The sequence below is a fragment of the Caretta caretta genome, chromosome 9 (assembly GCF_965140235.1).
Source record: "Caretta caretta isolate rCarCar2 chromosome 9, rCarCar1.hap1, whole genome shotgun sequence".
NCBI classification, from domain to species: Eukaryota; Metazoa; Chordata; order Testudines; family Cheloniidae; genus Caretta; species Caretta caretta.
Window position 1 is genome coordinate 79,490,219 of NC_134214.1, and position 16,290 is coordinate 79,506,508.

General features: G+C 42.9%; 1 protein-coding gene across 1 annotated transcript in view; it reads left to right on the plus strand.

Moving 5' to 3' along the window:
* EDA2R (ectodysplasin A2 receptor) overlaps window positions 1-16,290 on the plus strand; it is a 168,186-nt gene that overhangs the window by 110 nt on the left and 151,786 nt on the right. The window lies entirely within an intron of this gene.

The window sequence follows — 16,290 nt, forward strand, 5'->3', positions numbered from 1 at the left end:
CCATGCTGGTGCCTAAGTACGCCACGTACATATAAGTACTGAGGCTCGCTTTTACCAGGAGGACGCTTGCATTGGGCGCACACACACACACACACACACACAAAAGTACACGTGCCTGCATAAATTGTTCAGTCATACACAACCATTCATACACAGGGCGCGCTCATTGCATACGCATACACCAAAGCACACACATGTCATGTGCAAATACAGTCATGCACTCACACAGCATAAATGCATGGCACATGCTAAACCACATGCGCAATACCTATGAACAATCATATATGTATACGGTTTCAGAGTAACAGCCGTGTTAGTCTGTATTCGCAAAAAGAAAAGCTATTACCAGCAGGACAGTGGGGTGGGAGGAGGTATTGTTTCATGATCTCTGTGTGTATATAAAGTCTGCTGCAGTCTCCACGGTATGCATCTGATGAAGTGAGCTGTAGCTCACGAAAGCTCATGCTCAAATAAATTGGTTAGTCTCTAAGGTGCTACAAGTACTCCTTTTCTTTGTGCATATATGTATACATATATGTATATAATAGGGCTGTGCGATTTAGAACAAATGGAGCGCGTATGCTGGGTAGAAGGGTGCATACAATTACAGTACATTGGTGCGTGTGCACACGTATATAGATACCTACACAGATGGCCCTACGTTTACATCGCCTCAGAGATTTGCCTCTGCATTATATTGGTTCGTCCTGTAATCATGCACAATTACATGTAAAACATAAATGCAGCTTCCTGGCGTGTAGACCAATGCATTCTCCTGTCAGCGGTGTATCAGGAAATGTTTAAGAAGGAGAAGAGGCCTTATTTCCAGGGCATGGGGAAGAACAACAAGCATGTAAATGGGGTGCAAGTCTGCAGCAAAGCCTCATCGTGATACATTTCGCGTACCCACAGTGGATTAGCTCCTTTTCTGTCATCTGCGTGACCCACCCCTTAAGGTAATAATTAGCTGAGCTAGATGGAAAGCGGCGTGGGGGGGGGGGGGGGACGAGGGGAGGGCATGTTCATGAAAATCCTCATTTTCGTTTTTCACTGAAGATTTGTTTTCATTGAAATTTTCCCACCAGCCGTAATAATTAAGTTGCCCTTCTACTCAGTGAATCTGCACACGTTTCGATTTACAGCTAAGAAAATTGAGTATCATACAGATTTCGTGTAGCAAAGGAGTTTGCTTCTGTCCCTTCTTCACAGTCTTGGCATCATCTGAAAAATTGAAGAGACACTTCGGTCCAGACAATAAGCATGTCTTTTATAATCCACTAGTCTGTACATGACCCCCCTACCTTCCCCCCCCCCCCACACACACACAACACAATAACCACCATTTGTGTGGGTCGCACGAAAAACGAATGTTTGAGCCTCTGGTTTCAGGTCACGAGTAGCTCGTTTCCTTGTAAGCACCATGCCCAACGTCGTGCCTATCCCTGATGAAACGGTAATTGAAAGGTGTTCAGTGAAGCTACGCAAAAAGGGTCGTGTTAATTTCAACTCCTTCAGAGACAAAGGGAGCGGAGTAACAAATAACAATACATGCCAAATGGGGGGGGGGGGGGAGAGAGAGAGAGAGAATCGGTCAGGGAAGAATCACGTTCAGACTTTTAAAAGCATATTTACAAGCAAGAGAGGATAACGATAAAATAGATCCACATAAAAGTTGGCGATGTCCTTTATGCGCCCTCAGTGTCTCTATAACATACGTGCAGGGGACATGCTGGCAGCCGCTTCCCGTGGCCGGAACGCGGCATTGCGGCCACTGGGAGCTGCGGGCGGCCGTGCCTGCGGCCGGTCAATGTCAATAAACTGTCCAGCGGCCGGTGTAGTGTCCTCAGGTAGCTGTGTACTACAATAGCAGTTTCTTACAATCTAACGTATCAGTAACTGCTACCAGTAGCACATTCCTACACGGAGCAGTTTACTACACGACCCCGGCCAGCGGATTACTCTGACAGGCCACATGCGGGCCGCAGGCTGCCCACCACTGGCTTAAATGCATGCTTTTGCTGCCCTGCTTTTGTACACTTGGATCAGAGAGTCGGCAGTTGTCCACGTGTCAGATTTCCCACTCAAAGGCCAGGTTCTGGTATCCATGTACGGAGTAGCTCCTTACTCCCCGGGTTGCAGTGAAGTCCCTGGGGTTACCTGGGGAGGAAGGCGTTGTGTAGCGTGCGGAAGGGAATTACAATCTTTCCCCCAGTGTTTCCCTGGTCTGCATTCTGTTCAGACACCAGGGATGAGAGAACACATTGGTTTAAGGGACGCATCAAACATAAATACTTCGGGAAGGGTGAGGAGGGAAATAATGTTGTGCCTTCTGTTACTTTCATCGGGTGATGCAATAGGGCTCGGACGTGTGATTGCTCCTTGTTTTTATTGATTTTCTTTTCATTATATCATTGCGCTCCCCTCTCTCTTCCCCCCCACCCCCGGACCTCCAGTCTTTTCTACACTGATCACATCTGGACAACTCCCATTTTGGATCCGCACTCTCTCTAGCGTGGGCTGCTGCTGTCCTTTAAATATAAATGTCTTCTCATCTATCTCGCCATTTCTCCGGTGGATTTTGAAACTCGACCATTCTGCCCTCCAACTCCTCCTGTTCGTCTATGCCCAAAGTGCTGAGGGATACGCAGCTTGAAAACTTCACTAGCTCCAAAGAGCAGCCACTAACTGAGCAGGGGGGAGACTGGCGAGGAAGGCAGGAATAGTGAAGGGGAAAAAAGGGAAAAGTTTGTAAAAAGTTAAAAAGCACTGTTAGGTTAAAAAAGAAAAATAAATGTAATTCCCTTTCCCATTAATATACTAGATGATCAACAACAATGTCGTTTATGATGAAGTCTCATGATAAATGGTATTTTTGAAGCTACAGTTGCTAGAATCACTTGAATATATGAGAAGCTCAGCTTTTATTACAAAACACGTTTCTAGCCTTCATAGTTGCAAAGAAAAGCTTTAAAAATGTGTCCCCAGTGAATCCTAAATACTGAAAAGCAGAAGGCAAATTGCAAGAATCCCAAATTATTATTAACAATTTTAAAACCATCCTCTTGAGTTTCGGGGGCTTGACTCTTGATTTTTTTACATTTGTGGCGGGCAGTAATGTGTTTACAACAAAATGAGAAGTTTTAACTATTTTAGAGCAAACAAAAGATGACAGTATTCATAGTAACAATATTTTTAACTCTTAACACCTATTATATACAAATGTAATTCGTTGCCCTCTACTTCCGAAGGGTATTGCTTTTGTTGTGTTTTGTTTTTAATGGAATTTTAATTGGGCAGAGCCATGCAAGATTACTTCTCTCTATCAGTTATCAAGTTTCAGATTAACAGCCAACTCTTTAAATTCTTGCAATTTAACAAAAGTCAATACTAGAATAGAAATGAAATATTTAACTAAAATTGCTGCAGGGTCTGGAGATGAGGCTGCCTTTGAGACAGATGTATTATTGATGCTGGGATATCTAAGAACGGAACATTTGTTTCTTGTTAATTATTTTGTCAGGGAAATCTCTTCTATTTTATTCCACTCTAGCTATCAAATAAACCCATCCTTCCTATTCTCCTATGGCTGGATCCTGAATCAATAATGTCAATAGGGGCATTTGCCATTGTCTTCAATAGGGACAAGAACAGACCCTTTGGGTTGAAAGCTTTATAGCTCTTATCCCCTTCTTCCACGACTTTGAACCCTTGTAAAGTAAGTAATACAGTATTTTGGTATTTGTTACCGTTGCTATAAGTGGCTACTTTTAATTGGTTTGTAACTAGTGGTGGTTCCTTTCAACCTCTAGAGGGAGCTCTAGAGAGCAAGTGTGTTCAACAGCTAGGAGGAACTGCCAATAGCAAGGGAAAGAGAGAGATACCTGTCCCCATATATCAGCCAGTATGAATTGTTGCCCTGGATTTAAGGGGTATATGTACCCCAGAATGTGATCAAACTAATTACAACCATATTATGTGCATTCAGCCACCATGAATTAATAAAATAGAACACCACATAGTATAGGATTAATTTGAAAGCCAGCTTTTAGAGGCAAGGTCAAAACTAGCTGGCAGTTTCTGCTAATTAAAATAAAAAAGTCAACAACTAAAACTAAAAAAGTTAAGAAACCAAAAACCTTAAATTTAAGAGCCTTTAATATACAAGTATTTTTATTATTAAAATGGTTTAAAATGTTTGTTAATAGTTTATTAAAAATTTAAAAAGTAATAATTTAATAGGAGTCTCTCTAACGAACCTATGTGTTTTGTAAAAGTTAGTTATAAAAAACTAGCTAAAATAGTGTACTTTAAAGCAGTCCTCTGAAGCCATCTTGTGAGACATTTTTCCTGATCCCTTTTCTCCCTGTGGGGGTAAGCTACTGGCCACTGCGTACCTGCTGTTAATTACTCAATATCGTTCCAAATTCTAGGTAAACATTTGGAATGTTCTAAACCTATTTCTTATGTCTTTGTGTGCTTAAATCTAATCAACTTCAGTTTTATACAAAGCATGCTTGCTTGCATTAATCTTTCATCAGATGGAATTGCTGTGTTCCCATTGATTTATTCCCGACAGTGCCTAAGGAGAAACAATTAAGTTACCCCTGCTGTGGATTCTAAAAACCTTGGGTAATAGACCCAATCATTTCTAATGGCTATTTATTATTTTGAGTGATAGTGAGAAGAATGTAACAATTGCTCATTTACAACAAGATCAAAGATGCACTGGCTTTTCATAACAACCTGCAGATCGGGAAAGACAGAGAAGCACAGAGATCTTCTTGTGTTCACTTGTAATAAAATGGTTAGGTGCACAGATACAGTGGTGATGGTTGCAGTAAACGTACATCGCTAAATGAGTAGAACTCAGCTTGCTTTTGCAGATGCAGTTTTACAAGCTCAGGATGGTTTCTTTGTTCCCTGAGTACTGCCATATGTAACTTGGAGAGATTCACTTTAAGACTAAAGGTAGTTTAAACCAGTGATCAGGGAAACCACAACAGCATCCACTTCTAAAGAAACTTAGTGGATTACAGAGCCTGGTCTGGCCCACAGCATTTAGATTTTACACAATAATTTACCAGGTTAAATAGGTCTGGGTGTTGCCTCCTAGCAACAGTTTGCATCCTCATTTATACTGATTCCAAATTACAGTGCTTTATTGTATACACTAAAATTATTTGGGACACCCTTTCTTGTCCTATGAAATAAGATTAATTACACCCCAGGTTAACTTTTTAAATATGATTTGTCCCTGGTAGACTGTGATTTAGTAGAGGAATCTTAGCACCTAAATACTACAGGGCCAGAGTCTGATACCCTTACTCACACTGAGTAGTACCTCACTCCACAAGCAATCCCATTTCTTCCAAGGGAACCTCTTGTGATTGAGGTACTACTCAGTGAGAGCAGGGGTATTAAAATCTGTCTCTCAGTGATGTGTGCTATGTAAATACCATAGGGAGATAGATATAAAAAAATCCAAAACTATTTTTTCTGGGCTAAAGGATGATAGAGAATACATTCAGGTTGGTTATTGGCTCTTGAATGCAAATGCCATAGAAAATTATCAGACTTCTTGCATTTGACAGTCTTACCACAGACAATAAATATTACTGCATACAATTGCAATGTCATTCCAACATCTCATTGAAATCCAACTGTTCTGGACAACAGATTTTGCCTGTCTATTTCATATTAAAGTGCTACACTCGCCCATAAAATAACTGATGCAAAAACCTCTGCAAAACTTGTGTGTATATTATAAGCTTTGTCACTGCAGTTAGCCCTTAAAATCTGCCTGCCTTTTCACGTTTTAGATTTAATTTTTGGGATTCCAGTAACTGATGATTGCTGTAAATAAATAAAAAAGAACAAAATCAAAGTTTCCATATTCCCCTCACTTAGAACCTGAAACAGCAAATCATGTATACATGTGCTTAACTTTAAGCAGGTGAATTGAAGTCAATTGCTTATATGCTTTACTGGACTGGGGCCCTAGGATATGATGCAGAGCCCACTGAAATCAGTGGAAAGACTCCCATTGATCTCAGTAGGCTTTGAGGCTGGCAGGCCCTCACTGCACAAACGAGACAAATAGAGCATGGGAGGCATGCACTGATGTGGGTCTAAGTGCAGGTAGATAGACGTGCTAGCTAGTGCTAGTGCACTAAAAACAGCAGCGTGGCCACAGTGGCATGGGTTGGCAGCCTGAGTATGTACCCAAGTGGTTGGGCAGGACAGCGCTCAGGTGGCTAGCTTGAGACGTGGCTTATGCCGCCACAGCTCTACAGCTGTTTTTAGCATGCTAATTTGAGAGCTAGCATGTGTGTCCACACTAAGAAGCACACATACCCTAAGTGGGATGAGAAGTAAACCAGTGATTGTTGTTTTTGTTTTAAACTGAATCCTGCAGGAAGGGAGCTAAAGCATTCTCCCCTTAATGGTGTATTCACCTATTGAAATCAAGGCATACACACTCACTGACATTTACCAACTGAAATCAGCAGTCCTACTAAAATGAATGAGGCCATTTGTCTGAGTAAAGCAATCAGGATTTGGCCCCAGATTCCTTTTTTTTTAAATACACTTCTGAAATTGTTAAGGTGAAACTTAAAAATATCAAGGTCAGTTCATTGGTTTTTCATATTTCTGTGTAGATTTAAAGCTGGTATAACGCATCATATTGATAGCTACGGAGAACAAAGTCCTGTGTTTATCCAGAGAGCAGGTATAGGACTGGCAGACGCAGCGCAAGCTTTCCTTCATGCTCTCACCAATATATTTCAAGCCTGTCCTGCAGGGAACTGTTTCTACACATTGCAGGATAGTTCAGTCTTGCTGGACCATTGGCAGTCTTAGCACAGAGGCCAAGGACTGAATGGTCCAGCTGGTCAAAAAATGGGAAAATAATTCTGAAAAAGATTGTGCCAATATTATTTTTAAATCAAAGCTGTTTTTTGACTAGTTTGAAATTTTGTGGATTCTTTTGTTGCAATTTTTCATTAAAACTTTTAATGTTTTGAGATTTTTCCAACCAGCCCTATTGCCATCAAGAATTTCCATCTTTGTTAGCTGCCATGGTGGTCACCTGAAGAAACTGGACTGGAGCTCCAAGCTCATTTCACAAGAATCTGCAGATTTATAAAGCTGACCAGCTCTGATCTCCTTTTCATGCATTTTTACAACAATATTGCATCTTCTTTCTGTCATTATTTAATAAGGGCCACCTTATTGTCAGAGCCACTACTCCTCTTCCCTCACAGGTGTGTGTGAGTGAGTGAGCAGTCAGGGGCAGGAAGTGCGTGTGTGTGAGAGAGAGAGAGAGCGAGCGCGAGAGAGCAGTCAGGGGCAGGAAGTGGGTGGAGCCATAGCACTGTCATGCTGACTGGCACACAGTGTACACCCACACACAGAGCACAGGGGCAGAAAGCAGGAAGCAGATTGTGTCTCAGTTGGGTTCGTGGTCTGCTCCTGGGATGCAGTGCTCCATACATGTGACTTCTAGCAAAGTCACAATTTTCCCTTAACTGATCAATTGCCTGTTTCAAAGCCCATTAAAGTCAACAGAAATATTCCTGTTGATTTCCATGCACAAGGTATCAAACCCCAAATTCCTTACCTCTTATACAATTAAAGATTCAGTTTGATTAACAGGATTGCAGAGAAATTATCAAAAGTTAAAATAGTCTCTAAATAGTTCAGGAAGGCATATCTCAAACATTTAAAAAGCAAAGTATTTTGAATGAAGTACACATTCCAGAGATAATACAGAAAGCAATGACATTATAAAAATGGAAAGATATACTAAAGGATGTTTCAGATTTGCAATCATTTTCCAACAATCTCAATTCATTCGTTAAAATACAGCCAAACATACATAATTCTATGCTTTTCTATAGCAAACTTCCATGCAAGGATCTTAAAGATTTTTACGTAAATTACTGAATTAGACCTCGCAACAGCTCTGTGAGACAGGGAAGTATTATTATTGCCATTTTTTCAGCTGGGAAAACTGAAGCACAGAGCGGTAATGTGACTCACCAAAGATCACATAGCAAAGCACTGGCAGAGATGGGAGTAGAATCTACATCACCTGACTCCAATCTTATGCTGTAAGAACAAGATTTTGCCATTTACTGCTATGTTAAAGTGGTTATGGTTGGAAAAAGGAGCATATCAAAAATGTTATCAGGATATTTCCTGTTTCTTTGTCCTCAGTCAATTCCATAGCCCTCTTGCTCAATATACAAAACAGAATTTTTCTAACTGATAGCATTGCCAGTTCAGACAGGTAGTGAAAATTAAACCATATTACCTCAACTTCATATACCATACTTCACCATTACTGAGAATTGTGTCAATAATACATGAGGCAAAGGGGCATTCAGCTTGCATTTCCACAGCTGTACTTGCTTCCCTGCTGCACCGAAAGCAGTAAATATTTGTTTGTCAGTTAAGTACATATGACCCAAAATACACAGAGAACTGTACCCAAAAAGCTAATTTTACTGTGCTCTTTTCCTGACTCTGAACCCACTTTAAAGGCCATGAAGTGTTTTGAATCTTAAGAGGATGCTGGCAACTTGAATAAAATATCTTTTAAATCCCAGTTTCTGGTAGTTAGTGTTTAATTAGTGTTTCCTGACTGCACATATGTAAATCCTTTAAAAAAGAATGGGGTCCCTGATTGATGGTTTATACCCAAGGACTCAGTCCTGCTCCACTGATGTCTCTGGGAATTTTGCCATTGACTTCAGCATGACCAAGTCCCAAGGGAGAACTAAGTAGCTGTCTATTGTTTTGATCCTGAATCACTGAAACCAATGGGCATTTTGCCAGTGGCTCTAGAATCAGATCATATGAAGCAGAAACACTGAAAAGATCTGATCCAGCAAAGCACTTAAGCATGTGTTTAACTTTAAACATGTGAATAGTCCCATTGAAATCTAGAAATGCCCATGTGCTTAAAGTTAAGCATATGCTTAAGTGCTTGGCTGGATCAGGGCCAAAATGACTATTCTCAGACTGATGTCAACTAGTGAAGAAACTGGAAAAAGAGAAAAATAGACCTTTTTTTTCTGCTAATTTCTTTCAGTTCAGGACATCCTAAGTGTTACTTGTAACTAGAGTAGGTGATTTTCAGGTTGATCATTAACATTTCATTTAGGATTATCCATCTAGTAACTGACGATAAACTGATGCTACTTCAGTTTTTTAAAGAAACTCAGCACCATGTACTGTATGAAAATACAAGTCTAAGTCCACTTGGAGCTTGACTTTTCCATTGTGCTGCAGACTGAGTCTATGTGGAACTTCACAGGGATAGAATCCCCAACTGCCTGCTCCCAAAACAGGTCCCTGCCACTTATGCTGAAGAATCTCCATTAACTGCTCTTAGAATAGGGTTCATGATGCACAATTTAGCAGTTCTGATTCAATCCATGAGAGGCCCATGGTACGCACAACACTCCAACCAGCTGATCATAATATTATTCTGGTTGTATTACTTCGCCAGTGCAGTGTCCAATGGTGAAATGTTTAGCTACTTGTCATGCAGCTACAGAAGCGATGAAGAATTTCCTTTCCAATGTTCCATAATGTTCAGATTAACAAGCCTTTTACGGTGCAGTTAGGAATCCCTCCTAAGGTGCATGTAAAATGATTCCCAGTTTTCAAACGGAATCTAGAGTACAGACATCTCACACCGTCTGGTGCAGATACAGCTTAACCAATCACAGGCATTTTACTTTGTTTTAATGAGTCAGTTATTCCTAGGCTGCCTTGTGTTACGCAGAACTAATGATTCCCTTGGCTTTTGAAAAGTTGGACTATTTCTAGCGGTACTTGGACTTTTACCACTCCTGCCTTGTAAGATCTGAGTGTTTTGCACGCACCCATTTATGGGTCAAGAGGCTTTTAAAACTTGCCTCTATAGATGGATGTTGTAAAATGTTTTCATTTCTATCTATTTTAATTCTTTAACGGTAGTCAGATTTTTTATTTTTTATTTATTTATTTTTTTGCTCAGTATGTTGCTTTCTTCTGTTTTAGGATTCTAGGCTATTTTATTTTCTCTCCTCTTCCATTCAGTTGCTATGCGCCTGCTCATCCCCTTGCTGTCCCTCTCTCAAATATGCTCCTACCCTCTCCCAATGTTGTGTCTATGCAGGTAGTAGGAACTTAAAAGGATAAGGTCTGGGTATATTAGGGAATTTTAGTAAAAATGCTCTCTCCTTCCCTTGCCTGGTAGATCCCATCTGAAACCTTAGGTACATGCGCAGGCCTCTAGCCTCCCATAACACATGCCACCATGGCTACATTTCTATTATTAGCATGCTAGCAATCAGAGCTAGTGCAGGTATGTCTACTACCTTCTAGCCCAGGGATCTCAAACTCAAATCACCACGAGGGCCACATGAGGACTAGTACATTGGCCTGTGGGCTGCATCACTGACACACACACACCCCCGCTGACCCTGCCCCTCCTCTACCCACCCCTTCCCCGCCCCCATTCCAACCCCTTCCCCAAAGTCCCCACCCCAACTCCGCCCCCTCTCTGCCTCTATTCCAAACTCTTCCCCAAATCCCCGCCCCTGAGCGCGCAGCTCTCCGCTCCTCCCCACTCCCTCCTGGAAAGCACTAAGTGTCTGGAGGTAGGCATAGGAGCGGGGACGTGGCGCACTGGGGGGGAATGGGGTTGGCGGAGGAAGGGGACTTGGCGGCCGCAGGAAATAACTTGGGAGGGGCGTGGGGAGCTTGGCAGCCACAGGAAATAACTCAGAGCAGGGCAGAGGGCGCGGGGAGCTTGGCAGGCTGAAGCAAATAACTCGCCCGCGGGCCCCGTGTTTGAGACCCCTGTTCTAGCCTTAGGGTAGACATATTCACTGTAGACAAGGCTTCAACCATTTTTACTTCCTTATATAGTCTACTAGTTCTGGAGATGGAGTCTAAGGTTTGAAAGAGTAAACAATGGAAGAAGGGAAAGCTCCTGAATAGGTTTAATTGACCAGGTAATAAAAATGTCAGGAGCCAGTGGAGCCCAGTCTACATTAAGTCTTCCACCAATGCAGCTAGCAATTCAGCTAAAGTGGTGGTAGCACCCAGGCAAATTTTTTGTTAAAAATTTCCTCGTGTAGACACAGCCTTAGGGGCCAGCCAAGTTATTTGTCTGCAGCAGATTCTTGTTCACTATTCCACACTGTGTGGCTGAGGGTTCTTTCCTCAGCTCCTCACAGGCCAAGTCAAGAAGCTACACAATCACTTCTTGCCCAGCTCCTCATTTACAGCCTGATGCAACACAGGAGTCTTGCCATTGACTTCAATGAGCATTGATCAAGTCCATGGAGTAGGGTGCTGGAAGGGTTCTGCCTTATTCCTCAGTGACCCACAAGAACTTTTTTCTGCACAAGCAGAGGGAATTGATGCAGGGTCATCTCACTATGCCTGACATTGGCAGAGCACTTTGACAGTGATTAGTTTGTCCCACATCAGAAATATAGGGAGAGCCAGTGGCTACAGGGCCTTTGCCCACCACGCACAGACAGGGCAGCTACCTGGTTGCCTAACAACCAAGTGCAGGCTTTCAGCCCAGGGTGGTGGTGAGGGAAGGCAGAACATTATTGTGTCTTTTAAACTCCTTTATTAGCACATTTTGAAACAAATATTCATCCTTTAGCCAAACACTAAATGTAGCAGCTGTGTTTGGTAAATTTTCCTGGAATAGTTACAACAGCTTGAAATTCTCGTCTTCTTTTTTTTTCCTTCCCCTTTAAATTTAATTTTGTCATCTCCACTGAACTGTCAAAGTATTTTATTTCCTGTACAATTTAAGGCCAGATTTCCAAGAGAGTTCAGTTTAGGCATCTAAAATGAGCTGAGCACTTTTGAAAACTTGGCCACTTCATTATCAGTGGGGGCTGTTGGAGGCTGAGCACTTTAGATAAACTTGCCCTTCACTCTTAATGAAACCCACGTTTCTGTCATTTAATGTGCTTGCTGCAGTCACATTTTCAATAGAGTATTGAGTTGTTTGCATGCTGGAGAAGTGGAATATGGAAACTGTTGCTTTTAAGTCATCAGTTTAAATCTGGTCTAAGCCAGTAGTAATGTCAGATACTTTTTACTGTCTGATGGCTCTTTCGTGACCTGTGTAAAATAGGGTCTATATTATTTCAGTTTCTGGACAGCATAGTTGTCCATATAATAACAGTTGGCAGGAGCTGGCCTCGTGGGGAGCAGTCTCAGCAGAGGGACCAAAGACTGAGGATGAAATACCGGCTCCACCGAAGTCAATGGAAGCTTTGCTATTGCTTCAGTGGGGCCAGGATTTCAACCTGAATGAGTATGGAGATTGAAGCATCATCTCACATGGGGACCCACTTGGGCCTGGGGTGAAGCACATCAGAGGGGAGGAGAAAGGATGGCTGTGAGGAAGTTTGTATGGCTACTGCTTGTTGATATTCACTCAAAGAAGCAGCAGAACTTCCTTTAAATTGTCTTTATTGATGTTGCCAGCACTAGCCTCATTTTGGTTGGTTTCACTCTCCCTCAATATGCCTCAAAGGACAGATTAAAATCTTGGTTCTGCCACTGTTTGGAGATGTTTCAACATTTTATAAAGGGAATTTCCTCCTGATGAAAGGTACAGGCTTATCAGATGCACAGAATGAAGCTTTTTATTTATCCACAGGACAGGTACACAATAGGCAATACCAGGACATGCTTCTGTTACACCATCCTGCCAGTGTGTTTCAGTCTGGATCTGGATCGACCACCTCTACAGGTGAGATTAGTTCGTCCTCCATTGGCCATTCAATCTTTGTCTGCTCAGCTGAGACTGCCCGCAAGGGAAATCCGCTAGCGCCAGTTGTAATGAGAGCTTTTGTCATAAGAGGCTTTCCTACTGGGAATTGCACTGAGACCCTGTGACTGAAAGCACGCCTGTATTCACACCTGACACACTATTGTAATAATCTTTGTACAAAATAGGCCTTGTGTGACAGTGGGGCAGTGCTGAGCACAGTGGGAGCTGAGACCCCAGCTGAGTGGGGGGAGACACAGGCAGGGCAGGGGATCTGTTGGGAGTGGCACGGTGCTTGGTAAGGAAAGTTTGGATGAGCCTAGGCAGCCTTGTGAGCTGTGGCTTTGTCTAGTCAGCAGTGTGGGAAGGCGAGGAGAGTGGAAGATGAGTGTCCCTGTACCTTACCTGTTAGCTGGGTTGAGAATTGGGACAGTGAAGGAAATGTGCCTGTGTCTGTCAGGGGTATTGACTTGCCTGTGGAGGGAGCTACCCTGGTCTCCAAGCAGTTGTCTGTGACCAGCCTTGTGTGCTGGGACAAGAGGAAAGAGATCCCAAGCTGTGTGTGTCTGGTAAAGGAGAAAGTGTGTCCAGCTCTTCTTTGTCTGTGGAACAGACAGAAGGGGCCTTTCAGCCTGTGATGGTTGAGGGTAGTGCAGTTGTCTAAGAGTTTGTTCTGGATTCAGCTAAAGCCCAGGAAGGGAATGGTCCTAAGTTTGAGTCTGCTTGGGAGAATGGCACTGTAACTAGGTTGCATCCAGTTAGTGTCTATGTAAAATCCCAGAGACCAGACAATTCTGGTGCTTGTATTTTGCCCGTTGCTAGTGTGTTGTTGGGAAAGGGTGTAGCAACTCTGTCTAATCAGGGTGAGATCCTAGCCAGGGCACAAGGAGAGCATGAAGGTGATTTGATTGTGTTACCTACTGAGGATGTGGAAACCTGTAGCAAGAAGGAAAAGATTCCTGAACTTGTGTGTGGCAAAGGTAAGGCGAATGCTTCTAACCTTTTATCTAGGAAGTCTGTCAGTTTGCCTGAAAGGGGATTGTGCAGGAATCTGCCGGATGGGCCAGAGGTAATTCTGGATGTAAGTGAGACCCAGAAAGAGTCTGTTGTTGCTCAGGAAAGTGTTCCTCTAGAGCAAGCCCTAGGTAAAGAGGGTAAGACCAGAATTTCTGTGAGGAGTGAATTGTTGCATAGAAAAGCCCTAGGGAAATGAATCCTCATGGAGTCTTTGCAAGCAGTTTACTGCAACCGAAGGGTGTGAAAGTGATTTAATCAAGAAAGTTTCAGTTCCTAACAGCCAGAAATCTTCTGTTGTGAATGAAGCCATGACTTTCCTGTTGAAAGATCCAGTGTGGATAGCTTTGAGAAGGTCTCAGATGGAGTGAAAGCTGTTAAGAAAGTTAAACAGTGCTATAACCAAGTGGCAGTGTTTGGCCAGCTTGTTGGGGAGAAGACCCAATCCCAGTTTGACCCCCTGGGGTTTTGGGGGTGGCCAAAGGGCACGGGCCGCATAAACCTTCCCACATGTGGCCTGCGAGTGCTATCGACCACTCCCAACCTAAGGGAGGGCGTGAAACTGGAAGGGCCTGGTGTAACTCCCCATCAAGGAATGGGAGAGATGCTGGGGCATCCATGGGAACGTTGGTGGCTTCGAACTTCCCCAGGTCACTGGCTAAAGTGACCCCGCTCAGTTCGATCTCGAAGGGGGGAGAGATGTGACAAAGTGGGACTGTTCTTAATGTTTCCTCTGAATAGGGTGGGGCTGCCTCAGTTTCCCCTATGCAGTTCTTAAGTATCTAGGTGGTGGGGTAAGGGTGTATGATCATTGCAGAGCCCTAGAGGGCAGGTATGTGCAGGGGTCTGGACACAGAGAATGGCTGACACCCTGTTTCCTGGTAACTGATGGCCTGGGCCCTTCCCCCCTGCAAGGTGAGAGCTAAAGGGTTGGAGAACAAAGGAATCAGGTGACCTCCTGGCCCAGGAAAGGGACAAAGCCCAGAGGAGGAGGGGCTGGAGCGAGTTTCAGTTTGGGCTGGCTGGGACATGGAGTGAAGGGCAGACGTGGTTGTCTGGCTCACTGCCCCCCAGAATGGACCCAGCTGAGGGGTCCTGTTCTCTGCACCTGCAAACTCTGTGTTAGACCATGTTCCTGTTGTCTAATAAACCTCTGTTTTACTGGCTGGCTGAGAGTCACATCTGACTGCGGAGTTGGGGTGCAGGACCCTCTGGCTTTCCCAGGAGCCTGCCTGGGCGGACTAGTCATGGGAAGCACACGGAGGGGCAGAGGATGCTGAATGCTCTGAGGTCAGACCCAGGAAGATGGAAGTTGTGTGAGCTGTGTGTCCTGCAGACAGTCTGCTCACAGAAAGGAGACTTCCCCAGAGTCCTGCCTGGCTTCGTAGGGAGCAGTTCCAGAGCATCGCCCAGGGACTCCATGACAACTGTGTGGTTGCCCAGGGTGCCAAGTTAAATGGGGCACCAAATTCAAGGGGAAAAATCAAATAAAAAAATGGGAAAAAAAAGAGAAAAAGATGAAAAAAAATACAAATAAAATAATGAAAAAGTCATTATTTCAATTCCCGTGCACGTACAGAGGAAATATGAATTATAATTATTTTCTCTACATTTCGGAAAATTTATTAATATGTCAAATCTTTTAGTTACTTCAAAAATAAATAATATTTTAGCAAAAAAATTTTCAGTTTGTGACCTAGGGTCAAGATGACCCACTCCACAATTTTGATAAGCAATAACTCAGCCACAATGAAACACATCCACCAACGTCAAGAGCTGCAATGCTTGTGACACCTAAGTCGAATACATATCAAGGTTCCATAGCCAGAAGTTCATGTAGAGTGGAGATATCACAAGTTGATACATGTCAAACAATCATTTTAACTCACGTCGCAGGTAGATGGTTCAGAATTGAGCAAATACTGTGGAAAATTGTATTTCTTGGTTCCAAAGAATAAAGAATAACATTTTTCAGCATTATAAATCCAAAATGTGAGTATCTTTAAGTGTTATTAAACATTAGTGTTATTATCGGGCTGTATAATAATGAACTTTTCTTTGTTATAACTGGTTCACATGTAATAAATAAGGTCCAAAAAAGAAAAGTAACAGTGTTAACGCTTAATAGACTATGAAAATGATGATGTCACACTCCAAGCGGGTAACCATGAGGAAGGGGCTTACTTTCCAAACAACCAGTGTCGGGTTATAACATTCAAAAAGGTCATTTTGTTTCTGTGTAAACACTGTAACTAACTGTTTTAATAGGTAAGTGAATGTATGTTACTAGTCATTGAACCTTTAAGCAGTGAAAAGACATGTTGGGATGGCTGCAATGTGGTTTAAGTCGCCAACCATGTGGTGTGTCAGCCATCCTTAACCCTATAATGCTTGCAGTAGGGAGCACAGTTAGTACATAACAGTATTCAAATGCCCCATGGCAGAAAGAGGAAAAAGAAAACCCTCAGGAGCTG